Genomic DNA, 27033 nt, shown 5'->3' on the forward strand with positions numbered 1-27033 from the left:
TATGGACAATAAGCCAAAGTCCAAAATCAAAACAGTTTTTTACTCACCATGCTGTCAAACAGCCAACAGCCAACATTAATTTAAATTCAAAAGAATCAAACAGTTCGTGGTAACGAACTGTAGTAAGGAGCGACTCGGCGCAATAGTATCCAAAAGTCTAAAAAATGGGAATTTTGGTACCAATAGCTACATCAAAAGAATCGCATTTTGATGCTGATTTTAAATATATAAGTTTCATCAAGTTTAGTCTTACCCATCAAAAGTTACGAGCCTGAGAAAATTTGCTTTATTTTAGAAAATAGGGGGAAACACCCCCTAAAAGTCATAGAATCTTAACACCATCAGATTCAGCGTATCAGAGAACCCTAATGTAGAAGTTTCAAGCTCCTATCTACAAAAATGTGGAATTCTATTTTTTTTGCCAGAAGGCAGATCACGGATGCGTGTTTATTTTTTATTTTATTTTTTTCCCAGGGGTGATCGTATCGATTGTCCTAGAATGATTGTCCTAGAATGTTGCGAGAGGGCTCATTCTAACGGAAATGAAAAGTTCTAGTGCCCTTTTTTAAGTGACCAAAAAAATTGGAGGGCATCTAGGCCCCCTCCTACGCTAATTATTTTCCCAAAGTCAGAGGATCAAAATTCTGAGATAGCCATTTTATTCAACGTAGTCGAAAAACCTTATAACTATGTCTTTGGGGACGACTTACTCCCTCACAGTCCCCGTGGGAGGGGTTAAAAGTTCAAAACTTTGACCAGTGCTTACATATAGTAATAGTTATTGGGAAGTGTACAGGCGTTTTCAGGGGGATTTTTTGGCTGGAGGCAAGGGTTGAGAAGAGGGGGATATGCTGGGGGAACTTTCCATCGGGGAATTTGTCATGGGGGAAGAAAATGTCCATGAAGGGAGCGCAGGATTTACTAGCACTACTTAAAATATACAATGAAAAAGTTTTTTTTCAGCTGGAAGTAAGCAGCAGTATTAAAACTAAAAACGAACAGAAATTATTACCCATGTGAGGGGCTCACCTCCTCCTAATACCTTGCTCTTTACGCTAAAGTATTTTTAGTAATTTCAACTATTTATTCTGCGGCTTTTGTGATTCAGGGGTCATTCTTAATGAATTGGGACAAAATTTAAGCTTTAGTGTAAAGAGCGAGGTAATGACGAGGGGGCGAACCCCCTCATATATGTAATAAAAACATAAGAATACAAAAGTTCTTTACGTAAGCTAATTTACGTAACTTATAAATAATAATTACTTATAAAATTATATAATACTAAGTTACGTAACTTATAAAAAGATTCGTAAAAAGTTAAAAGTTCTAGTTGCCTTTATAATTAACCGAAAATCGGAGGGCAACTAGGCTTCCTCCCCCGCTCTATTTTTTTCAAAATCATTCGATCAAAATTATGAGAAAGCCATTTAGCCAAAAAAAAAAATATACAGATTTCGTTTTAATTATTCCTCTGCGGAGAGCCAAAATCAAAACATGCATTGATTCAAAAACGTTCAGAAATTAAATAAAAAAAACAAGTTTTTTAAATGAAAGTAAGGAGCGACATTAAAACTTAAAACGAACAGAAATTACTCTGTGTATGAAAGGGGCTTTTCCTTCTCAACGCCCCGCTCTTTACGCTAAAGTTTTTTTTACTGTTTTTAAATGTAAAGTTAAGAGAAAGAGTCAAACTTTAGCGTAAAGAGCGGGGCGTTGAGAAGGAAAAGCCCCTTTCATATACGGAGTAATTTCTGTTCGTTTTAAGTTTCAATGTCGCTCCTTACTTTCATTTAAAAAACTTGTTTTTTTTTATTTAATCCTTTACAAAGCTCCACAGGGAATTTTTATACTTTCAAACCGAATTCATTATTTTCAGTGATAAAAGGTCTTAACACCATGAACTCTGAATCAATACTGATTCTGTATTGACAAATAGTGTATATTTTTTTTAAGATTGGAAAAAAGTTGCCACATCCCCCAGCACCTCGAAAAAAAATATATGTTGCCTTTTTTTTCCCTTTGGTTAAATGAATCTGACATTTTTAAAATTTCTTTTTCTTTCAAAATTGATTAAGCCTCGGTGAAAATAACCAAATAAGGTTAAACGAGTTCTTCTTCGTTTTCCAGTTGGCCGTTTTTTGTATATTAAGTACAATCCTCCTTTACATTCTATTTTGATACACTTGCTTTTAAAGAAATGTCCCGTATGTTCTGGAGAAAACAGTGTTGGAAAAAATTTCCTATAGTAAAGAACTTTCATACAAACTTTATTGTTTAGGAATGCTTACCTGATGCAGTACTTTATGCTAAATTGACTTCTGTTTTTCGTCAGATTATCTTATAACTATCAGAGTTTGGAATAAAAATTTCTTTGAACATTTTTAGATTTTTTGTGAAAATTTTGATGTTTAAAAAATTAATTTGATGCTTAAAAAATTATTGCCCAAAAATATATACTTATTTAGTGATATATAGAAGCAGTTATTATCAAAACAAAGTTTTTGTTAAGCGTTTTAATAAGTTAAGCGTCATATAAGAGCTCATATGGCACTTGTGACGAGGCATGAAGAGCTAAGACCCAAGAGATCATACGGTATGAGCTCTAACAGAATTCTATGAATCAATAGATTAATTTAGAATAGAAAATAAGAGGCTTAATCCCGTTCAGGATTTAAAATAAGAGCTCTGAGTCACGATGTCCTTCTACATATCAAAATTCATTAAGATCCGATCACCCACTCGTAAGTTATAAATACCTAATTTTTTCTAATTTTTCCTCTCCCTTTAGCCCCCCAGATGGTCGAATCTGAGAAAACGACTTTATCAAGTCAAATTATGCAGCTCCCTGACACGCCTACCAATTTTCATCGTCCTAGCACGTCCAGAAGCACCGAAATCGCCAAATCACTGAACCCCTCCCCCAACTCCTCTAAAGAGAGCGAATCCAGTACGATTCTGTCAATCATGTATCAATGACATTTGTTTATTCTATCCACCAAGCTTCATCCCGATTCCTCCACTCCAAGTGTTTTTCCAAGATTTCCCCCTCCAACTCCCCCCAATGTCAAAAGATCTGGTCGGGATTTGAATTAAGAGCTCTGAGACATGAATTCCTTCTAAAAATCAAATTTCATTAAGATCCGATCATCTATTCGTAAGATAAAAATACCCCAATTTTCACGTTTTCCAAGAATTCCGGTTTCCCCCTCCAACTCCCCCCAATGTCACAGAATCTGGTCAGAATTTAAAATTAGAACTTTAAAGCACAAGATCCTTCTAAATATCAAATTTCATTAAGATCTGGTCACCCTTTCGTAAGTTACAAATACCTCAATTTTCAAAATTACCCCCCCCCCAATTCCACCAAAGAGAGCAGATCCGGTCCGGTTATGTCAGTCACGTATCTTATACATGTTTCTATTCTTCCCATCCAGTTTCATCCTGATCTCACCGCTTTAAATATTTTCAATTTTTCTGAGACACGATGTCCTTCTAAATATCAAAATTCATTAAGATCCGATTACCCACTCATAAGTTATAAATACCTAATTTTTTCTAATTTTTCCTCTCCCTTTAGCCCCCCAGATGGTCGAATCTGGGAAAACGACTTTATCAAGTCAAATTGTGCAGCTCCCTGACACACCAACCAATTTTCATCGTCATAGCACGTCAAAAAGCACCAAACTCGCCAAATCAATGAACCCCTCCCCCCAACTCCCCCAAAGAGAGCGAATCCAGTACGATTCTGTCAATCATGTATCAATGACATTTGTTTATTCTATCCACCAAGCTTCATCCCGATTCCTCCACTCCAAGTGTTTTTCCAAGATTTCCCCCTCCAACTCCCCCCAATGTCAAAAGATCTGGTCGGGATTTGAATTAAGAGCTCTGAGACATGAATTCCTTCTAAAAATCAAATTTCATTAAGATCCGATTATCTATTCGTAAGATAAAAATACCCCAATTTTCACGTTTTCCAAAAATTCCGGTTTCCCCCTCCAACTCCCCCCAATGTCACAGAATCTGGTCGGAATTTAAAATTAGAACTTTAAAGCACAAGATCCTTCTAAATATCAAATTTCATTAAGATCTGGTCACCCTTTCGTAAGTTACAAATACCTCAATTTTCAAAATTACCCCCCCCCCCCAATTCCACCAAAGAGAGCAGATCTGGTCCGGTTATGTCAGTCACGTATATTAGACAGGTTTCTATTCTTCCCATCCAGTTTCATCCTGATCTCACCGCTTTAAGTATTTTCTAAGATTTCCGGTCCCCCCCAATGCCCCCCCCCCCCAATTACGCTTGATCCGGTTAAGATTTAAAATAAGAGATCTGAGTTACGAGGTCCTTCTAAATATGAAGTTTCATGAAGATCCGATCAGTCCTTCGTAAGTTAAAAATACGTCATTTTTTCTTATTTTCAGAATTAACCCCCCCCCCCCAATAGAGTGGATCTGTTCCAATTATGTAAATCACGTATGTAAGACTTTTGATTATTTTCTCCACCAAGTTTCATCCCGATCCCTCCAATCTAAGCGTTTTCCATGATTTTAGGTTCCCCCACCCCAAACTTCCCCCAATGTCACCAGATCCGGTCAGGATTTAAAATAATTGCTTTGAGACACGATATTCTTCTAAATATCAAATTTCATTGAGATCTGAGCACCCGTTCGTAAGTTAAAAATACCTTATTTTTTCTAATTTTTCAGAATTAACCCCTCCCCCAACTACCCCAAAGAGAACGGATCCGTTCCGTTTATATCAATCATGTATCCAGGACTTGTGCTTATTTCTCCCACCAAGTTTCATCCCGATCCCTCCACTCTAAGTGTTTTCCAACTTTTAGGTTTCCCCCTCCCAACTCCCCCCCAATGTCACCAGATCCGGTCGGGTTTAAAATAAGAGCTCTGAGCCACGATATCCTTCTAAATATCATATTTCATTGAGATCCGGTCACTCGTTCGTAAGTTAAAAATACCTCATTTTTTCAGAAATACTCCCCCCCCCCAACTACCCCAAAGAGAGCAGATCCGTTCCGTTTATGTCAATCATGTATCTAGGACTTGTGTTTATTTTTCCCACCAAGTTTCATCCCGATCCCTCCACTCTAAGTGTTTTCCAAGTTTTAGGTTTCCCCCTGCCAACTCCCCCCCCATTTTCCCCAGATCCGGTCAATCTTTAAAATGAGAGCTCCAAGACAAGATATCCTTCTAAACATCAAATTTCATTGAGATCCGATCACCCATTCGTAAGTTAAAAATATCTCATTTTTCCTAATTTTTCAGAATTGCCCCCCCCCCCCCCCCAACTACCGCAAAAAGAGTGGATCCGTTCCGTTTATATCAATCATGTATCTGGGACTTGTGCTTATTTTTCCCATCAAGTTTCATCCCGATCCCTCCATTCTAAGTGTTTTCCAAGATTTTAGGTATTCCCCCTCCAACTCCCCCAACGTCATCAGAACCGGTCGGGATTTAAGATAAGGGCTCTGAGACACAATATCATTCCAAACATCAAATTTCATTAAGATCCCATCACCCGCTCATAAGTTAAAAATACTTCATTTTTTCTATTTCTTACAAATTAACCGGGCCCCCACTACCCCCCCCCAGATGGTCAAATTGGGAAAACGACTATTTTTAATTTAAGCTGGTCATGTCCCTGATACGCCTGCCAAATTTCCTCGTCCTAGCTTACCTGGAAGTGCCTAAAGTAGCAAAACCGGGACCGACAGACCGACAGAATTGGCGGTTGCTATATGTCACTTGGTTAATACAAAGTGCCATAAAAAAGGTAAACACGAGCTAAGAGCTCATATGACACTTGTGACGAGGCGAGAAGAGCTAAGAGCCAAAAGATCATATGGTATGAGCTCTAACAAAATTCTATGAATCAATAGATTGATTTAAAAAGGAAAATAAGAGGCTTAATGCCGGTCAAGATTTAAAATAAGAGCTCTGAGTCACGATGTCCTTCTAAATATCAAAATTCATTAAGATCCGATCACCCACTCGTAAGTTATAAATACCTAATTTTTTCTAATTTTTCCTCTCCCTTTAGCCCCCCAGATGGTCGAATTTGCGAAAACGACTTTATAAAGTCAAATTGTGCAGCTCCCTGACACGTCTATCAATTTTAATCGTCCTAGCACGTCCAGAAGCACCAAACTTGCCAAATCACTAAACTCCTCCCCCCAACTCCTCCAAAGAGAGCGAATCCAGTACGATTCTGTCAATCACGTATCAAGGACATTTGTTTATTCTATCCACCATGCTTCATCCCGATTCCTACAATCCAAGTGTTTTTCCAAGATTTCCCCCTCCAATTCCCCCAATGTCAAACGATCTGGTCGGGATTTGAAATAAGAGCTCTGAGACATGAATTCTTTCTAAAAATCAAGTTTCATTAAGATCCGATCATCTGTTTGTAAGATAAAAATACCCCCAATTTCACGTTTTCCAGGAATTCTGGTTTCCTCCTCCAACTCCCCCCAACGTCACAGGATCTGGTCAAAATTTAAATAAGAACTTTAAAGCACAACATCCTTCTAAATATCAAATTTCATTAAGATCTGGTTACCCTTTCGTAAGTTACAAATACCTCAATTTTCAAAATTACCCCCCCCCTCCAATTTCACCAAAGAGAGCAGATCCGGTCCGGTTATGTCAGTCACGTATCTTAGACAGGTTTTTAATCTTCCCATCCAGTTTCATCCTGATCTCACCGCTTTAAGTATTTTCTAAGATTTCTGGCCCCCTTCCAACTGCCCCCCCCACCAATTACGCTTGATCTGGTTGAGATTTAAAATAAGAGATCTGAGTTACGAGGTCCTTCTAAATATGAAGTTTCATGAAGATCCGATCACTCCTTTCTAAGTTAAAAATACGTCATTTTTTCTTTTTTTCAAAATTAACCCCCCCCCCCAATAGATCGGATCCGTTCCAATTATGTTAATCACGTATGTGAGACTTCTGCTTATTTTTCCCACCAAGTTTCATCCCGATACCTCCAATCTAAGCGTTTTCCATGATTTTAGGTTCCCCCACCCCAAACTTCCCCCAACGTCACCAGATCCAGTCAGGATTTAAAATAAGAGCTTTGTGACACGATATCCTTCTAAATATCGAATTTCATTGAGATCCGATAACCCTTTCGTAAGTTAAAAATACCTCATTTTTTCTAATTTTTCAGAATTAACCCCTCCCCCAACTACCCCAAAGAGAGCGGATCCGTCCCGGTTATGCCAATCATGTATCTAGGACTCGTGATTATTTTTTCCACCAAGTTTCATCCCGAAGCGTTTTCAAAATTTTAGGTCCCCCCCCCTCAATTCCCCACAATGTCACCGGATCCAGTCAGGATTAAAAATAAGAGCTCTAAGACACGATATACTTCCAAATTTCAAATTTCATTAAGATCCGATCACTCCTTCGTAAGTTAAAAATACCTCATTTTTCTAATTTGTGCAGAATTAACCTTCCCCAACTCCCCCGAAGAGAACGGATCCGTTGCGGTTATGTCAATCACGTATCTAGGACTTGTGCTTATTTTTCCCACCAAGTTTCATCCCGATCCCTCCGCTCTAAGCGTTTTCCAAGATTTTAGGCCCCCCCCTCAATTCCCCCCAATGTCACCAGATCCAGTCGGGATTTAAAATAAGAGCTCTGAGACACGATATCCTTCCAAATTTCATTGAGATCCGATCACTCCTTCGTAAGTTACAAATACCTCATTTTTTCTATTTTTTCAGAATTAACCCTAGCCCCCCCCCCAACTCCCCAAAACAGAGAAGATCCGTTCCGGTTATGTCAATTATGTATCTAGGACTTGTGCTTATTTTTCCCACCAAGTTTCATCCCGATCCCTCAACTCTAAGTGTTTTCCAAGTTTTAGGTTTCCCCCTCCCAACTCCCTGCCCCCGTCACCAGATCCGGTCAGGATTTAAAATAAGAGCTCTAAGACACGATATCCTTCTAAACATCAAATTTCATTGAGATCCGATCACCCGTTCGTAAGTTGAAAATACCTCATTTTTTCTAATTTTTAAGAATTTCTCCCCCCCCCCCCAACTACCCCAAAGAGAGCGAATCAGTTCCGATTATGTCAATTATGTATCTGGGACTTGCGCTTTTTTTTCATCAAGTTTCACCCCGATCCCTCCACTCTAAGTGTTTTCCAAGATTTTAGGTTCCCCCCCTCCAACTCCCCCTGATGTCATCAGATCCAATCGGAATTTAAAATAAGAGCTTTGAGACATAATATCATTCCAAACATCAAATTTCATTAAGATCCAATCACCCGCTCATAAGTTAAAAATACTTCATTTTTTCTATTTTTTCCGAATTAACCGGCCCCCCACTCCCCCAGATTGTCAAATCGGGAAAACGACTATTTCTAATTTAATCTGGCCCGGTCGCTGATACGCTTGCCAAATTTCTTCGTCCTAACTTACCTAGAAGTGCCTAAAGTAGCAAAACCGGGACTTTAGGTTTCCCCCCTCCAACTCCTCGCAATGTCATCACATCCGGTCGGGATTTAAAATAAGAGCTCTGAGACACAATATCATTCCAAACGTCAAATTTCATTAAGATCCAATTACCCGCTCATAAGTTATAAATAATTCATTTTTTCAATTTTTGCGAATTAACCGGCCCCCACTCTCTCCCCCCCCAGATGGTCAAATCGGGAAAATGACTATTTCTAATTTAATCTGGTCCGGTCCCTGATACGCTTGCCAAATTTCATCGTCCTAGCTTACCTGGAAGTGCCTAAAGTAGCAAAACCGGGACCGACAGACAGACAGACAGACCGACAGAATTGGCGATTGCTATATGTCACTTGGTTAATACCAAGTGCCATAAAAACGAAAAAAAGGTAAAAAACTAAAAACTAAAATAGAAAAAAAACAAAAAAAGGGTAAAAACTACAAAAAAACTAAAAAGAAAAAAACAAACTAAAAACTAATAAAAAACTAAAAAAGCTAAAAAACTAAAAAAACTAAAAAAAAAGAAAAAAAGGTAAAAAACTAAAAAACCTAAAAACTAAAAAGGAAAAAAAACTAAAAAAATGAAAAAAAACAAAAATTTATTTCATCATATACCAAATTCAAAAACGAATGCATATACAGACCGGGACACCGGGACACAAATGACGACCAGGACACAGGGAATATAAATGACGACCGGGACAATCAAAGAGAAATTACAGACTGGGACACCGGGACACAAATGACGACCATGACACAGGGAATATAAATGACGACCGGGACACAGGGACACAACTACAACGAGGACGCCGGGGGGATACATAAATGACGACGGGGACACAGGGAATGTTCGATTAGCAATCACCATCAACAAAGCTCAAGGGCAATCATTAGAATCATGAGGTATAGATCTGAATATGGATTGTTTTTCCCATGGACAATTATATGTTGCATGTTCAAGAGTCGGTAAAAATTATTCCAAGCAGCAGTTCAGATATTATCCCCTTTCCCTCCTCTAACCGTAAAAATTTTAGTCTATCACGTCATTTGCATTTTACTGAAAAGGTTTGTGAATTCTGAACAGTTGATTCAAAATAACGACGATAAATGAAAAAAAAAATCACTAGAATAATCTAGAAGATTGAAAACAACTAATAAAAATAAACTTAATATTTAATATGTAAGGATAATAATCCCCGGAAACTCAGCAGTTCAAGATTTCCTTTTCAATTTCATTGTTTTCCAAAATTAAGAAAAGGACTTCTGCGGTTAGAGAAGGGGGAAGGGGGCATTAGCTAAACTTCATCCTGAAGTAATTTTGCTCATTTTAGATTTGACTTGAATATTCAATTTAGCTTTCACTCTTTTTAAGATTTATTTATTCATCTATATCAGTATCCATTATTTTTATGTTTGATATAATTATTTGTTTTAATTTCTTTTCATTTTGGATTTCATTTATTCTTTAATTGTAATTTTTGGTCGTTTCAAGTTTGAATTACTTTTTTTTTACTTTAATTTCTGTTCGTTTTTTGATTGCCAAAGTTTGTTATTGGTTAATATAATGAATATTTCTCCAGTTTTCATGTCTTTGGCTTAAAAATTAAAATATTCTATTCTAATTTAGTAGGAGTAATTAATGTATTTTTGTTTATTTCAATAGCCATATTAACATTCCCTGTAGCGGAAAGTTTTTTTGTTTTTTTTTCAACAGAAAACTGAATATTAGGGACAAATAATCAATATAAAAAAAATACAAAAATTCATACAAAGAATCGCTATTTGTATCTATTCATAAAATAATATATTTATTCAAAATTATTAGTTGTGGTAAAAAAAAAATAGTTTCATTTACTTTTCATTTTGAAGCCAACATGTTACATGTTTTCCTTTTAACACAAGTCAGACCATGGACAAAGAGTAAATGTAAGAGCGCCATCTATTTCAAAACAAAGGTAACTTTATCAAGATTTGAAGCATAGAATAACAATGTGGTGTTTTTCTTGCCATTGAAAGCATTCCGTGCGCAAAAGCATTTACTTGTAGCATTGTTTTGGACATTTTACTAGACAGCTTAAATCCTTTGTACAAAATATCCTCTTCAATGGGGGGGGGGGGGCTGATTTGCCTTGTATGTAAAACGTTGCTAAAAATTATACCCATATTCCGTTTTAGTTTTGTCTGATATCTACAATTTTTTTTTATTAATAACGTATTGGCCTGTCGTTGGTTATTCCATGGACATTGTGCAGGTTTCAAGGTGGTGGGATTAATATTTGGTGATATTTGATATAAAATGCTTTTCCATATCTCATTTGGATCTTCCTCCTCTGCATTTTTTTTTATGATTATAATGATATATAATCAATATATATAATCAAGTATATAATGATTTATATACTTATTATACTATATAAGTATAATAGTATACTTTCAAAATCAGACAGGAATACTTTGAAGATCAAAACATAGACTCTTAAACATATAGGGCTAATCAAACTGTAAGCTTTACATAAAACACTGTGAAACGGTCATTGTTGAAGATCAATGACCTTCCTTAAAAAAATAACACAAAAACATTCAAAGGAGAAAAGGGGGGCCAAGAGAAGTTGAAACTAAACTCTCCTGCAAAACCATGTCTTTTTTTCTTTTTGATGGTTATGACAAGAGACATTTGTTCAAAACATATATTATTTTCAGCAATAGCACAATCAAAGCTTGTAGATTTTGGGGTTGCAAGGGTAGTAGGTCAAATCTCATTTGTGATAATTTCTCTTGTTCAAATTTGTCAAGACTAATTTCTAATTTTTAAAGTTTCAATTTTCCATTTCAAAAAATTTCTGCTCTTTTTCAGCTTAGGAAATTAGTAATTTACAGTAATTACTTATTGCCGCAAATTTATGCCAGATGAAACGTTCTTTTTACGAGCTGTATTTAGGTACTTTAGGTTTTATTTTTCAGTGCTGGTTTTTACTTAATATTTTAGCACAGTAGTCTAAAATATTTTCTTCGGCAAACTATTCTGATTAGCCCGAAATTATTCTAATTTACTTATTAGAAGGGGTTGCTAAAGTCTGAAAGAACATTTTACTGTAAGAATATTGAGTTGTGAATATAGCCTTGTGCGGAGTTGCAAGTTTAGGATGAAGCCCCCTTCACCAAAATAAATGTGGAGGGGAGCACTGGACTAACAAAAAAATGTTTTGCGAGGACACCCCCACCCCATCTTCTTCAGCGTTACGGTAAATAGCTACCCCTGTACTTATTCCATAAAACCAAAATTTCAAAAATTAAAAAATGATTATAACCGCTAGGTTATTTATTTGCAATTTTCCGGCCCTTAAATTTGTACTTTCGATGCAAGTACCCCCCAACCCACTTAAAACCACCTTTGAAAATACCAAGGGTGAAGTTGAACTTTTTTGGAAAAAAGAAGAAAATTAAAAATGAATAGTGTTGGCGAAAAAGCATCAACATAGAAGACAAAAAAAGTACTCTGTCAAAAGAAAGTTGACAAACATACTAATTGAAAATCATCAAAACATCAAAAATTGTCATAGAACTTGGAGCAATAAATAACTAACAAGCTGAGAACACATCACCAAATATTAAATAGAGAGAAAAAAGAAGTATGTCGAGACACTAAGCAACAGAATATAAGCGCTTTAAATAGAAATTAGAACTATTCAGGGCAAAACCAAAAACATGGTTACAAAAATTATTGATAATGAAAATAATCTTTTCAGAGATTTCTTGAATAGGATCTAGTATGCAAATAGTAGGATGACGTTGCAATAAGGTTTTTTGAATGTCCAGGATACGCAAAGCAAGTTAAATAAAGTTTTTATTTAGATAATCTGAAGTTAAAAAATTATCATCAAACACTTGTAGTCTAAAAAAAAACTAGCCGTTATAATATTAATATTGTCGTGATTGAATAAAAAAAATGAGCCTTCCTACAATTTCCACTCAATTAATAGATAAAAAAAAAAAATGAATCCAATGTTAACACAGTCCGCAGTATAATAAACGAATTGATTTTAAAATTAATTTAGAAGCCAGGTTATAATATGCTACAGTTTGTTGATTACTTCTTTTTCAGGTTCACCAAATTAAAATGTAACTAAGCATCGAGGTTTCCTAGTCTCTAAAAAACACAAAACACTTTGTCTCTAAAAAAAAACACAAAAAGGATAAGGACACTTAAAGACGATGACGTACTTTAACAATTATCTCCTATATTATACAACTAAACTACATTTAATAAATATAGAAATTAGATCTTACTGAGAAGAGGGAGGGTGACTGATGACCAATTGTCAAAGGAGTGGGCGGCGATACACTAGGAAGTAGATTTGTGATGTGAGGTGGAGGAGCATCAGATATGGGCTATGCATACATTGAGCGTGTTTGAGACTGCACCATCGGCTGGATACTATTCCTTGATGGTATTCCTTTTTGCATCATCTAATAGAAAGAATGTAGCCTACCATTGGTGTTTGATTTTGAGCATTTCCGCCACCTATAAATATCAATTATTATGGAAACTCATTTTCAAATAAATGTCTCCGAATAATTATTTATTTATTAGAAACCCAGTATAACAAAAAAGACAGAAACATATATTTGTCAAATCCTTCATTTACAGAAGACAAAACAAAAGCAAGAATAATAAAATATTACCGTTGTTTTGGGAGGGCCTTTTTTAATTAAGTGTTTACTTTGTTTCAATTTGTTCTTACGAATTTCATTGGTATATTCTCTCTACTGTTTATTTATTTTTGTGCACTGAGGACGGTCGAGCGAAGTTCTCGACGGAAATGTCTGGAGATTCATCCTTCCTATTTTCACAGGCTGTAATTATCCTCGTTTTTTCTTCTTCGAAAGTTTTTTCCATTCTAACGTCAATAGACTAGAGCCATCCCAGTCGAGTGGATACCAAACAGAACTTGCGATCTTATGTCCTTCAAGATGAGGGTCTTATTCTCGGTGCTGGCAATCTCAATTCATAGTGTGTGACGGGGTGGCGTGACTGGTAAGCCCAGCCTCCCAGGATGTGGAGGCAACGGAGCTTTAAGGCTTGGCCCTCGATACACTTAGGTCTACTCTGGTACAAATTACGCAAAATAACGTCAATAGGCGATACATGCAGTATTTCTCTTGCCAAAATCAATTAGATTTACACACCCAACTCTAGTATTTTTTTTTTTTTTTTTTTTTTTTTTTTTTTTAATATCCATACAAATAAGATAGCCTTCAAAAGTTATTTTTTTATTTTTATTTTTTGCAAAGAGGAATGACTAAAATCAATCATGTAACTGGACACAAATATACAGAAAAATAATTAAATGCGTGACTAACGGAATATATTTGCTGATAACTTGAATTTAACTATAGTTTTTATTTTATGTAGCAGCAGGCCAGAATGGGTGGCCACAGGATTGGTAAGTGGTGAACATCAACACGAAACGTAACTCTTAGAGATAATCAACGAATTTTATAATTTATTTTTCTTACTATATCATGTCACAATAATTGGCAATTGGAGGTGGTATGTGATAAAAAACGAATCCACCAAATCTGAGTCTTGGAGATAATTAATTTTGTGGCAAAGAGAATAGATTTGCTGACAACTTCACTTCAATTTTATTATAATTCTAGTTTGATCCAGAATCAGGTCACATGGGTGGCCACAGGAGGTGGTAGGTGGTAAACATCAGCACCTTCACATGTAAGTCTTATAGATAATTAATCAATTTGACAAGTATCTTTCTGACTATGGGAACAAACTTGTTGGCAACTTGGTTTCAATATAACTATGGTTCTAGTTAAATGCTGTATCATGCCACAGCGGTTGGCCATAAGAGGTGGTAAAAATCCAAACCACCAAATCAAAGTCTTGAAGACAATTAAATACATAACGAAATTCATGGCAAATGAATATATTTGAAGACAACTTGATTTCAATTTAACTTTGGTTCTAGTTTAAGGTCCCTGACACGCCTACCAATGTTGTACGCTAGGGTTTACGGGTTAAGTAGATTCTAAATAGATGCAAGTGTCACTTTCACTTTAGTTTCAGGGGTATTTATTATTTTCTGAGAGTATCTTGTGGGATCCGTTTGGGTATATGTCAGTTCGGGTATATATAGATTAGGGGAGTGATTTTAATCAATGCAATTCAATTTCAAGTTCAGTTGAGTAAACCTAAGTTGAGTATATTTTGATGTATGTATGTTTCTAGCTTAGTTATATAAAATAAAATATAGTAGTAGCCAAGCTCTCGCTTCCGTTCAGGCGTAGGATTGACAACCAACCAAAGGTACTATATTACCAACAAGATGATAGTACATAACACCAATTTTCATCGTCCTAGCTCGTTTAGAAGCACCGAGCTCACCAAAGCACTGGACCCCCCCCTAATTCCCCCAAATAGAGTAGATCCAGTCCAGTTACGTCAATCATGTATCTACGACATTTGCTTATTCTACCCAAAAAGTATCAACCCGATCTCTCCACTCTAAGCGTTTTCCAAGATTTCCGGTTTCCCCATCTAACCACCCTTCCACCCAATGTCGAACAGATTTGATCGGGATTTAAAATCAGAGCTCTGAGACATGAGTTCCTTCTAAATATCAAATTTAAAAATACCTCACGAACGGTCACTCGTTCTTAAGTTAAAAACACCTCAATTTTCCGGATTAATACCCCCTCCAATTCCCCCAAAGAGAGCGGATTCACTTCAGTTATGTCAGTCACATAGCTAGGACTTGTACTTATTCTTCCCACCAAGTTTCATATTAATCTCTCCACTCTAAGCGTTTTCCAAGATTTCCAACCCCCCCCCCCAAATCCCCCTAATGACACTGGATCCGGTCAATATTTAAAATAAGAGATCTGAGATACGAGGTCCTTCTAAATATGACATTTCATTAAGATCTGAGCACTCTTAATTTGTTTAATTTGTTGATTAGAATTCTAAGTTGCATCCCTACCAGGTATAACTGTCGTCGATTGGTGGTTTTCATGTGGCAAATTCAGTGGAAACTGAGACTTGCCTATATGCAATGAAATATGTTGTTAGAAACACAATTGTGCTCCTAAGTCCCTTTTATTTATAACTTGTATTTTTCTGAAAAAAAGCGAGGCTCAGTTAAGTTTCCATATACGTCCATACTTGCGTAATTTTCTGGTATATTCTCATTTATGAATCTCAATTAATGGGGTAAAGACTTCTGTATAAGGTTATTTGGCAGCTAGAGTTATAGTCAGAAAGATAGTCATTATAGAAACGTAGTCAAAACACTCCTCTCCGCAATCAAATTTCGTGACTAAGTTCTGACAGGTCTGTTTTTTAACCTTTTTAATGTTTGGAACATCATCAAATATCCATATTGATCTCTTTGGTCTACAAAATAGATCTGGTCTTTATGTCGTTCAGTTTAGCCCCTAAAAACCTTCCAAGATTTCTTTATTTTAAAAAAAAAGTGGCATCTAAATATTTGCCCGACGAGTATAGACCAAAGGCTAGACTACTGCTTTATCGTGACCCAATTGATGAACCTTGTTCCACCCCACGGATTGACAGCGTTTAAGGCCCCTGAGTTTTCAAATTATGAAAGAGTTATGGAAAATTTACTCAGATCACCAGATGACTAAAAAAAAAAAATGACCCATGTCGATTGCTTTCAGTTTCCTTGAAAGTGACCTTTGGAGCAAGTTAACTAAAGCGAAAGTAAAAATTTCAACAAATGAAGCTGGTCTACAAAAATCTTAGGAAATTCACCCTTAAGTTGAACATTTAAATTTATTCATGGCTTAAAAGATTGTACTATTGGAGGTCATTACAAGCTCTGAAATATCGCATGCAACGGAAAGCAAGTTAACATCATAGGATAGTGAAAGGTTTGCAATTTTATTTCTCAGTTTTGACTAGCTATTCTGTCCTCTATTTTAATATCATTCGAATAATTGCGTAGAAGAAAGTGTACTCAAAAACAAATTTAAAAAAATCAAGATTTCTTGTTCATTTTATTGTCTGTTCTATCCTAACCATTTGAATGAAAATTCAGAGGTAAAACTTTTATCTCTGCCGTTTCTTCATGCATCATACAACCCATTGCAAAAGTTTTTCTTTATTGTTCATTTTAAAGTTTTGGAAAGAAAACTAGAAAAATGAAGAGCTTTGAAAAGATTGGACTACTTTGAGGTTTATCGGCTGCTTGTTATGTTTTAAAGAAGACATGACCTCCTGGCTCTTAGGTCTTCTTGCCCCGTCACAAGTGCCATATGAGCTCTTAGCTCTTTTTGCAATACAAGAATTACCCCCTACAGCACCCATATTGCACTGTTAACCCTAAAATTTCCCTTTCAGTGGGATATAGTAGATTAAACACTGGTTCTAAATCGCAATGAACATAACCTGAGCCTAAAACGTACTTTTGAGGCTTCAGTCTTCTTCCCCCCATCCGCTACAATATTACAGATTAAAGTTAATCTGTATTTTCCAATATACGTGCTTTTTGCATTACTAAATAAAAAAAGTGCTACTTTATATCTGCTGTTTCGAAGGTTTGCCCCCCCCCCAAAAAAAAATCCTGAGTACGTGCCTGACTGGTCTATAATTTGATTCAAAAAGTATTTGGAAGTGGCTCATTTATTGATCATAATAATGGCTATAAGTTGACATGGTATTTGTCTGATGCTAAGATAACAAACCTTATTAATTATTCTATAGTCAACCGAAAAATGACAGGATCAATACAAGATTTTAGGGCATATAGGAGTGCAGTTACTGATATTAAAAGTAAAGATCACCGTATAGTAGTTTCTAGGGTTAATTTAAAGCTGAAATTTTGGAGGGGTAACTACCTCCCAGGAAATTATGATGTTAGTAGATTCCAGGATGAGAATTAGACAGACAATTTTTTAGGAACAGTAGAATACAAAGAGGTGTGTATTGGAGGCCATGGATGAAATTGCCAAGGACCTGGAAGATGCAGCTAGATGGCATAATAGTAAAATATTGACCTATCAGACACATTTCTATCAGACATATTGCGGGAAAATATGAGGTGAGGGGAGGTTACTGCCCTCCGATCACTTTGACTTTTAAAAATGGCACTAGAGGTTTGTAGTACCCATCCAATGAGCCCCCTCCCAAGTTTATATGACCATCCTTTTTATAAAAACCTTACAAGCCCCCAAAGCTTAACCTTAACCCTTGTCCAAGGGGCTGTGGGGAAGGAAGATTTACATCCTCAAAGACATAATTTCTGGACTTTTAAGCTACGTTGAACAAAACGGTTATCTAAAATTTTGACATGATGTGTTTGGGATAAAATTAGGGGTGGGAGTGGTTGCCCTCCAATCACTTTCGACTTTTAAAATGGGCACTTGCCCCTTTAATTTCCAATTGAATGAGCTCATAACGAATTTTCTACGATAATTTCTTCAATACGAAGTGCCCTGGTCCAAAACGAAAAAAAAAATAATAAATAATACATTGTACCAATATCGTTCTTTACTTTGGCACTGTCTATGATTGACATGATCTCCTTTATAATTTCCTGAAAGTTACAAATTAATTTACTCAATCAGGTTTGAGTTAAACCCTTTTGATAACCCAAATACACTTGTTATATTTTGATGCTACAATACTACGGATTAAAGTTTATCTGTATTTTTCAATATACGTGCTTTTTGCATTACTAAATAAAAAAAGTACTACATTATATCTGCTGTTTCAAAAATTTTGGCTTCCCCCCCCAAAAAAAATTCCCGCATACGAGCCTGCACCCGTTCCAAACCAAAGAACTAGCGATACCAGGGTTACTCTAACCTGTCCAATATGAACCAAAGACTTGAAAATAGATTCGTTTGCGCGTATTTTAGCCAAAAAAAGACATTTTTGGGGGGTTTTAGACATTGAAATATTAGAGATAAACTATGTTAAACCATATTCAAAAGATGCTAAATAAAATGGAAACTTAGTCAAAAGACGCTGAAAACAAAATCACAGGTTTTTGTGAAAGGTATAATCGGGTAAATTCTAATGTGACAATCACGATATTATAATTTTTGGTAGATAACAATTGTTAAATACCAATATAAATCTCCCTTGTGAAAACTTCCTTATCACTTAAGTCTTACGTTTTATGTCGGAAACTATCTAGCGTTTGGTCTTCCGTCATCTGCGTTGGGAAATGCATTTGTTTTGGGAAATGATGGGCGTGGTGGCAGGGGCTTGGTTGCTCTAAAAAAAACAACGTTTTCGGGGGTATTTGCGCTCTGTTCACTTTGACTCTTAAAATATCACTAGAACTTCTGATTACCAATCCAGTGAGTCCCCTCCAAAGCATATACGACCACCCTTTCTATACAAACCTTATTTGCCTTTGGATATAACTTACAACCCTTTTCCTGAGAGCTGGGGGGGGGATGTTATCCTCACAAATATAATTTCAGGACCCTTCAACTACGATGAACAAAATTGCTTAATGCAAGTTTAATTGCAGGTGTTTGGGGTTAATTATGGGTGTGTATGAGGGGGGGGGGCTGGATTCTCTCAAATCACTTTTAACTTTTAAAAATAGTGACGCCTTGAAAAAAGACCACACTGCCTTTCCATAACAAACAAACACAAAGTAGAAACAATAGGGAAAATCTTTTCAAGACAGTGGTCCTCTATCTTGAGAAGATTTTCCCTGTTGTTTCTACTTTGTGTTGGTTTGACACTTAAAAAGGTCAATATAACTTGCGGCGTGTTATCCTGTGTTATCCTGTCAGAGCCATTGCCCTGTGGCTGTGGGAAGGGGGTCAACCTTGGAAGCATAGTTATTTGGCCTCAAATCTTTTCAAATTTTAAAATCTCAAGTTTAGTATTCAACTCTTCCTGAAAATGTTCTCCCAAATTCTCATATTAGAGTCTAGCAACATCAAGATTATCCTGGGAGGTAGTTACCCCTCCAAAATTTCAGCTTTAAATTAACCCAAAGAACTACTAGATGGTGATATTTACTTTTAAATTCAATAACAGCACTTCTATATACCCTAGTATCATGTATTGATCCTGCCAGTCTTCGGTATACTATAATATAATCAATAAGGTTTCCCGTCTTACCATCAAGCGAGCACCATGTTATCTTATTGGGCATTTTATGACCAAACACAGTATTTGTCATAACTGGATTATTATACCTACAAAATTGTAAAAATATGTAGCCATTATTGGTTTCTTTTCTTACATCAAAATTACCTAGACTAAGATACCATCTATTCCTATTTCTACCAACCGGGGCGTTAAAATCTCCTTGTAAGAGCACCATGTTTCTACCTGGGACCCTGTCTATTTTCTCCTGTAACTATAAGTAAAATTCATCTGAGTCACTAGTATATCCGTCAGTCTGTTCTACAGTGGCATATACTACTATAACTGATACCCTGAACTTCTTAGTAATAAAATGACCAATTAATATTTTATTATTAATACCTCCTCAGCCTAAACAAGACTTGGCAGCTTCCTTATTCACCATGGGCCCTACTACCAGTTTATGTACCCCATCCTTCCGGCCTGAGTTAACAAATTCTATATCACATAATTTCATGCTTCCTACCCCTAGGATATGAGTTTCTGAAACTCCTAATAGGTCTAGTTTGAATTTTATGAATTTGTCAGTCAAAATGCCGATACGATAGTCATGTTTTAACGATGTAACATTTAATGTTTCAATTTAATATTCTTTAAATCATTGAAACTACTTTGGCCTTAGGACACCGAAGAAGTTGTCGTAGAAACTTCGGAAAGAGCTTCTTTGTTTAGAAATTTATAGGGTCTATTGCCCTTTTTAATGGTCGAAGTTGATTGGAGGGCAACTAACCCATCTCCCACGCCTACCATTTCCCGAATCACATTCAATCAAAATTTTGATATGGCCATTTGTTTCAACGTAGTTGAAAGATCTGAAAATTTTGTCTTTGAGGATGAAAACCCTCCACAGCCCTCAGGGCAGGGGTTGTAATCTCTACCCTGGGGGCATTTAAGTTTCATATTGAAAGGGTGATCATAAAAACGTCGGAGGAGGCTCATTGGATTGCTAGTCGGAAGTATAAGTGCCCTTTTTGAGATGTAAAGTGATCAGAGGGTGGATACCTCCCCATCCCCACACAAACCTCGTGCCTACCCACTCCCTTACACCCCCATTTTCCCAAACACCTCCAATCAAAACTTAGAGATAATAGTTTTGTTTGTTGTTGATGAAGGGTCCAGAAATTATGTCTGTGACAAAGACAACACCCCTCCCCCACAGCTCTCAGGGAAAGGGTTGTAAGTTATGTTCCAGGGGCGTATATGCCTTTATAGAAAGATTGGTCGTATATGCTGTGGAGGGGACTAATTAGATTGGTAAGTTCTAGGGCCCTTTTAAGAGTCAAAGTGATCAGAGCACAGCTCCCATCACACACGTCGCGTTTTCCCGCGATACATGCAATAATAAATTTTATATAGTCCTTTTATTCAAAATAGTCAAAAGATCATGTAAGAAGGCCTTTGGAGTTCATACAAACCACCAGAGCCTCTGGTCGATGGTTGTAAGTTAGGCCCCTGGGGCATTTAATATTCTTATGGAATGGATGGTCATTTAAACTTTAGAGGTGGCTCATTTGGTTGAAATTTGAAATTTTAGTTCCTTTTAAAGAGTAAAAAAAGATAGAGGTCCACTAGCCCCCCTCCCCTACCAACTACCCTTCTTTTCATCAAATCCATCTTACGAAATTTTGTGATGTCAATCTTGTTTAACTAGTCCAAAGTTCATGTAACAAGGCTTTTAAGGTTGATACAAACCACCAAAGCCCTGGAGTAAGGGCTTTAAGTAATGTCCAGTGAGTATCAAAAGAGTTTAACTCAAAATGACTGATTAAATTAATTTGGAACTTTCAGGAAATGATAAGGGAAATCATATCAATCATAGGCAGCGCCTAAGTAAAGAGCCATATTGGTAAAATGTATTATTTTTTTTTGAATTACCGTAGAAACTTTGTTAAGGACTCATTCAAAAGGAAATTAAAGGGGCTAGTGCGCTTTTTAATATTCGAAAGTGATAGGAGTACATCCACCCTCAAATCTAACTTTATTCCATATACATCGTGTCAAAATTTTAGATAACTGTTTTGTTCAACGTAGTTTAAAAGTCAAAAATCATTTCTTTGAGGATGAAATCTCCCTCCCCCACATCCCTTTGGGCAAGGGTTGAAGGTTAATCCTTGGGGGCATGTAATGTTCTTAGAAAAAGGATGGTCGTATAAATTTAGGAGGGGGCTCATTGGATGGATACTCAGAAGTTCTAGTGCCCCCACTAGAACTTACTTTTTAAAAGTAAGTGATCGGAGGGCAGATCCCTCCCCCCACCTCGTAATTTTCCCGCAGTGCGTCTGATAGAAATTTTGAGATAGTCATATTGTTCAAAATGATCCATTAACAAGTCTTTTGGGGTTCAAACAAACCCCCAGATCCTTGGAGCAAGGGTTGTAATCTATACCTGGGGGTATTTAAGGTTTTTATGGAAGGGATGGTTGTATAAACCGTAGGAGTGAGAGTCTTAAAAGATGGGGAATATTAGCCCCCCCCCCAGTCGACAAACTCCTTTTCACAAAATGTAGCTCATTTGATTTAAAATTTGGAAGTTATATTGCCCTTTTCAACAGCCAAAAGAGATTTGAGGGTAACCTGGTTACCCTCAAAAGTCACTATAACTTCCAAATTTCAAATTAAATGAGCTACATTTTGTGAAAAAGGAGTTTGTCGATTGGGGGGGGGGAGCTAATATTCCTCATCTTTTAAGACTCTCACTCCTACGGTTTATACAACCATCCCTTCCATAAAAACCATAAATACCCCCAGGTATAGATTATTTAGTAATCTATTTATTTAGTGATGCAAAAAGCACGTATATTGGAAAATACAGATTAACTTTAATCTGTAATATTGTAGCGGATGAGGGGAAGAAGATTGAAGCCTAAAAGTACGTTTTAGGCTCAGGTTATGTTCATTGCGATTTAGAATCAGTGTTTAATCTACTATATCCCACTGAAAGGAAAATTTTAGGGTTAACAGTGCAATATGGGTGCTGTAAGGGGTAATTCTTCTATTGCAACAAGAGCTAAGAGCTCATATGGCACTTGTGACGGGGCAAGAAGACCTATGAGCCAGGAGGTCATATGGTATGAGCTCTAACAAAAATCTAAGAATCAATAGATTGATTTAAAAGGAAAATCATTGGCTTAATGCCGGTCACGATTTAAAATAAGAGCTCTGAGTCACGATGTCCTTCTAAATATCAAAATTCATTAAGATCCATTCACCCACTCGTAAGCTATAAATACCTCATTTTTTTAATTTTTCCTTTCCCTTTAGCTCCCCAGATGGTCAAATCTGGGAAAACGACTTTATCAAGTCAATTTGTGCAGCTCCCTGACACGCCTACCAATTTTCATCGTCCTAACACGTCCAGAAGCAGCAAACTCGCCAAATCACCCGAACGCCTCCCCCCAACTCCCCCAAAGAGAGTGAATCCAGTACGGTTACGTCAGTCACGTATCAAGGGCATTTGCTTATTCTATCCTCCAAGCTTCATCCTGATTCCTCCACTCCAAGTGTTTTCCAAGATCAAATTTCATCAAGATCCGATCACCTATTCGTAAGATAAAAATACCGCAATTTTCACGTTTCCCAAAAATTCCAGTTTCCCCCTCCAACTCCCCCCCAATGTCACAGGATCTGGTCTGAATTTAAAATTAGAGCTTTAAAGCACAAGATCCTTCTGAATATCAAATTTCATTAAGATCTGGTCACGCTTTTGTAAGTTGCAAATACTTCATTTTTCCAAATTACCCCCCCCCCCAACTCCACTAAAAAGAGCAGATCCGGTCCGGTTATGTCAGTCACGTATCTTAGACAGGTTTTTATTCTTCCCATCCAGTTTCATCCTGATCTCTCCGCTTTAGGTATTTTCTAAGATTTCCGCCCCCCCCCCCAATGACGCTGGATCCGGTTGAGATTTAAAAAAAGAGACCTGAGTTACGAGGTCCTTCTAAATATGAAATTTCATGAAGATCCGAACACTCCTTCGTAAGTTAAAAATATGTCATTTTTTCTAATTTTTCAGAATTAAACCCATCCCCCCCCCAATAGAGTGGATCTGTTCCAATTATGTAAATCTTGTGTCTAAGACTTCTGCTTATTTTTCCAACCAAGTTTCATCCCGATCCCTCCAATCTAAGTGTTTTCCATGAATTTAGGTTCTCCCCCAAACTCCCCCCAATATCAACAGATCCGGTCAGGATTCAAAATAAGAGTTTTGAGACACGATATCCATCTAAATATCGAATTTCATTGAGATCTGATCCGCCGTTCGTAAGTTAAAAATACCTCATTTTTTCTAATTTTTCAGAGTTAACCCCCCCCCCCAACTATCCCAAAGAGAGCGGATCATTTCTGTTTATGTCAATCATGTATCTAGGACTTGTGCTTATTCTTCCCACCCTAGGTGTTTTCAAAGATTTTAGGTTTCCCCCTCCCAACTCCCCCCAATGTCACCAGATCCGGTCGGGATTTAAAACAACAGTACTGAGAAACGGTATCCCTCCAAGCATCAAATTTCATTAAGATCTGATCAACCATTCGTAAGTTGAAAATACTTCATTTTTTCCATTTTTTCCGATTAACAGGCCCCCCAATCCCTTCCCCCAGATGGTGAAATCGGGAAATCGACTATTTCTAATTTAATCTGGTCTGGTCCCTGATACGCCTGCCAAATTTCATCGTCCTAGCTTACCTGGGAGTGCCTAAAGTAGCAAAACCGGGACCAACAGACCGACAGAATTTGCGATTGCTATATGTCACTAGGTTAATACCAAGTGCCATAAAAACGTAGATTTTACATAAAAACGTAGTTGGGGGGGCTCCAAGGCCCCCCCCCCCCCAACGTACGTTCCAGATACCAGTGTTAATTTTTAATAGAAAAGATAAAGTTGACATTATCCTTTACGTTGTATAATCGAAACTAAATTTAATTGGAATAAATGTCCCCAAGGCTTTTAAGGTTGATGCAAGCCACCACAGTCCTAGAGCAAGGGCTTTAAGTAATGCCCAGTGAGCATCAAAAGGCTATAACTCAAAAATTACTGAGTAAATTAATTTGGAACTTTCAGGAAATGATAAGGGAGATCATGTCAATCATAGACAGCGCCTAAGTAAAGAACGACATTGGTAAAATGTACTATTTTTATTATTATTTTTCTTTTTTTAGACCAGGGCACTTCGTATCGAAATAATTATCGTAGAAAATTCGCTAAGGACTCAATCAATTGGAAATTGAAGGGGCTAGTGCGGTTTTTAATAGTCGAGAGTGATAGGAATGGAACCACCCTCAACCCTCATTTCATTCCAAACACATCGTGTTAAAATTCTAGATAACCGTTTCAACGTAGTTTCAAAGTCCAGAAATTTTGTCTTTGAGGATGAAAACCTCCCTCCCCCAAAGCACTTTGGGCAAGGGTTGAAGGTTAATCCTTGGGGGCATGTAAGGCTTTTATAAAAAAGATGGCCACACACACTTCGGAGGCGGTTCATTGGATGGATACTCAGAAGTTCTAGTGTCCTTTTTAAAGTAAAGTGATCGGAGGGCAGATACCTCACCTCATATTTTCCCGCAGTGCGTCTGATAAAATTTTAAGATAGTCATTTTGTTCAAATGATCAAATAACAAGGCTTTTGGGGTTTAAACAAACCCCCAGATCCTTGGGACAAGGGTTGTAAGCTATGCCCTGGGGGTATTTAAGGTTTTTATGGAAGGGATGGTTGTATAAACCGTAAGAATGAGAGTCTTAAATGATGATGAAAATTATCCCCCCCCCCATTGACAAACCCCTTTTTTCAAAATGTAGCTCATTTGATTTGAAATTTGGAAGTTATAGTGCCCTTTTCAATAGCAAAAAGCGATTTAACAAGCCCGGCTGATTAACTAGAACTGAAGAGAGCTGATATTTTAAAAAAAAAATTTAAATTAACTTAAAAGATTACCTAGATTAAGATACCATCTATTCCTATTTCTACCAACCGGGGCGTTAAAATCTGCTTTTAAGAACTTCATGTTTCTACCTGGGACCCTGTCTATTTTCTCTTGTAACTGTAAGTAAAACTCGTTTGAGTCACTAGTATCTCCGTCAGTCTGTTCTACAGTGGCATATACTACTATAACTGATACCCTGAACGTTTAGCAATAAAATGACCAATTAATATTTTATTATTAAATACCTCCTCAACCTAAACAAGACTTGGCAGCTTCCTTATTCACCATGGGCCCTACTACCAGATTATGTACCCCATGTGCACATGTGCAGAACCGTTCCTAGGGTAGTTGATGCCCAGGGCAAAATTAATTACAGTGCTCACACCCGCCTCAAATATAAGCGAAAACAGACGAATCAAAATGAAAATATACTCAAAATTAGCATTCCCCCATCCACGGCACCTAGGGCAGGTTTCACCGGTCCCTCCATTGACACAACCTAAGCTAAACTACATTTTCCACCTTACTAAGGAACAGGAACGCATTTTCGTCAAAATACTGGGGGAGGGGGCAAAGTTTGAGCCAATTCTCCCGAATTTAGTGAAAATGACAGCGAAAACTGAAAAATTATCGATACATTACCATAAATGCAAAGATATACTACAGAAAACTGACCTGTTTCTCTGGATGCTTAAATTATTTAGGCTTATTTTAGTTTTGACAAGATTTTTTGCAGAAACTAAATTTCTACTTGGGGGCAGCGCCCCATAACAAATTACGCCCATGTTAAGGAATGAATCATCCATACACTACCGGTCTAATGAGTAGTTTTATACTGCTTTTCCTTGACATGTTAATATAACTAATTACTTCATATTCTATGACTCTATCCTAATCATTACCTTTTCCAGAAACAGTAGAAAATAATTCAATCCTTTCTATTTGCGAGATACTAAATGACTAGTTGCCTGCGGTCGAAAAAACCGGTAAGAAAATTTTGGACCAAAGCCCGATTCTTTTTGGCAGTTTAAAAATGCGTTCCTTTCACCGCGCCCGTTTGTTGCGGGATTCAATAAAAAAAACAGTTTTTTTTAACTGAAAGTAAGGAGCGACATTAAAACTTAAAACGAACAGAAATTACTTCGCATATGAAAGGGGCTGCTTCCTCACCAACGCCCCGCTCCTTACGCTAAAGTATGATTCTTTCTCTCAACTCTTCAAAAAGTTTTAAAAAGTGTTTTTAATTATTCAGTTTTAATCCTCACAAATTGATGTAAGTTCTTTTATATGTATATATAGTTTATCTCTTATTCTTGTATTGTGCTGAAGACGGCCCTTGGACATAGGGAGTCCAAGGGCCGGAAGTTATGTCTTTAAGGATGTAAATCTTCCTTCCCCACAGCCCCTTGGACAAGGGTTGAAGGTTAAGCCTTGGGGGCATGTAAGTTTTTTTTATAAGAAGGATGGTCATATAAACTTCG

General features: G+C 36.9%; 1 protein-coding gene across 1 annotated transcript in view; it reads right to left on the reverse strand.

The window, feature by feature from the left end:
* The window catches only part of LOC136036159 (1-phosphatidylinositol 4,5-bisphosphate phosphodiesterase classes I and II-like), a 39280-nt gene extending 12766 nt beyond the window's left edge, over positions 1–26514 (reverse strand). Inside the window, exons 1-2 of the mRNA XM_065718218.1 lie at positions 26455–26514; positions 12774–13008 (exon numbers count right to left, since the gene is read on the reverse strand). The gene's annotated coding sequence lies outside the window, so the exon portion shown is untranslated. The remainder of the gene's footprint in view (positions 1–12773; positions 13009–26454) is intronic.
* Between the last annotated feature and the right edge of the window lie 519 nt (positions 26515–27033).

This window comes from Artemia franciscana, chromosome 15 (assembly GCF_032884065.1).
Source record: "Artemia franciscana chromosome 15, ASM3288406v1, whole genome shotgun sequence".
In the NCBI taxonomy this organism is placed as follows: Eukaryota; Metazoa; Arthropoda; class Branchiopoda; order Anostraca; family Artemiidae; genus Artemia; species Artemia franciscana.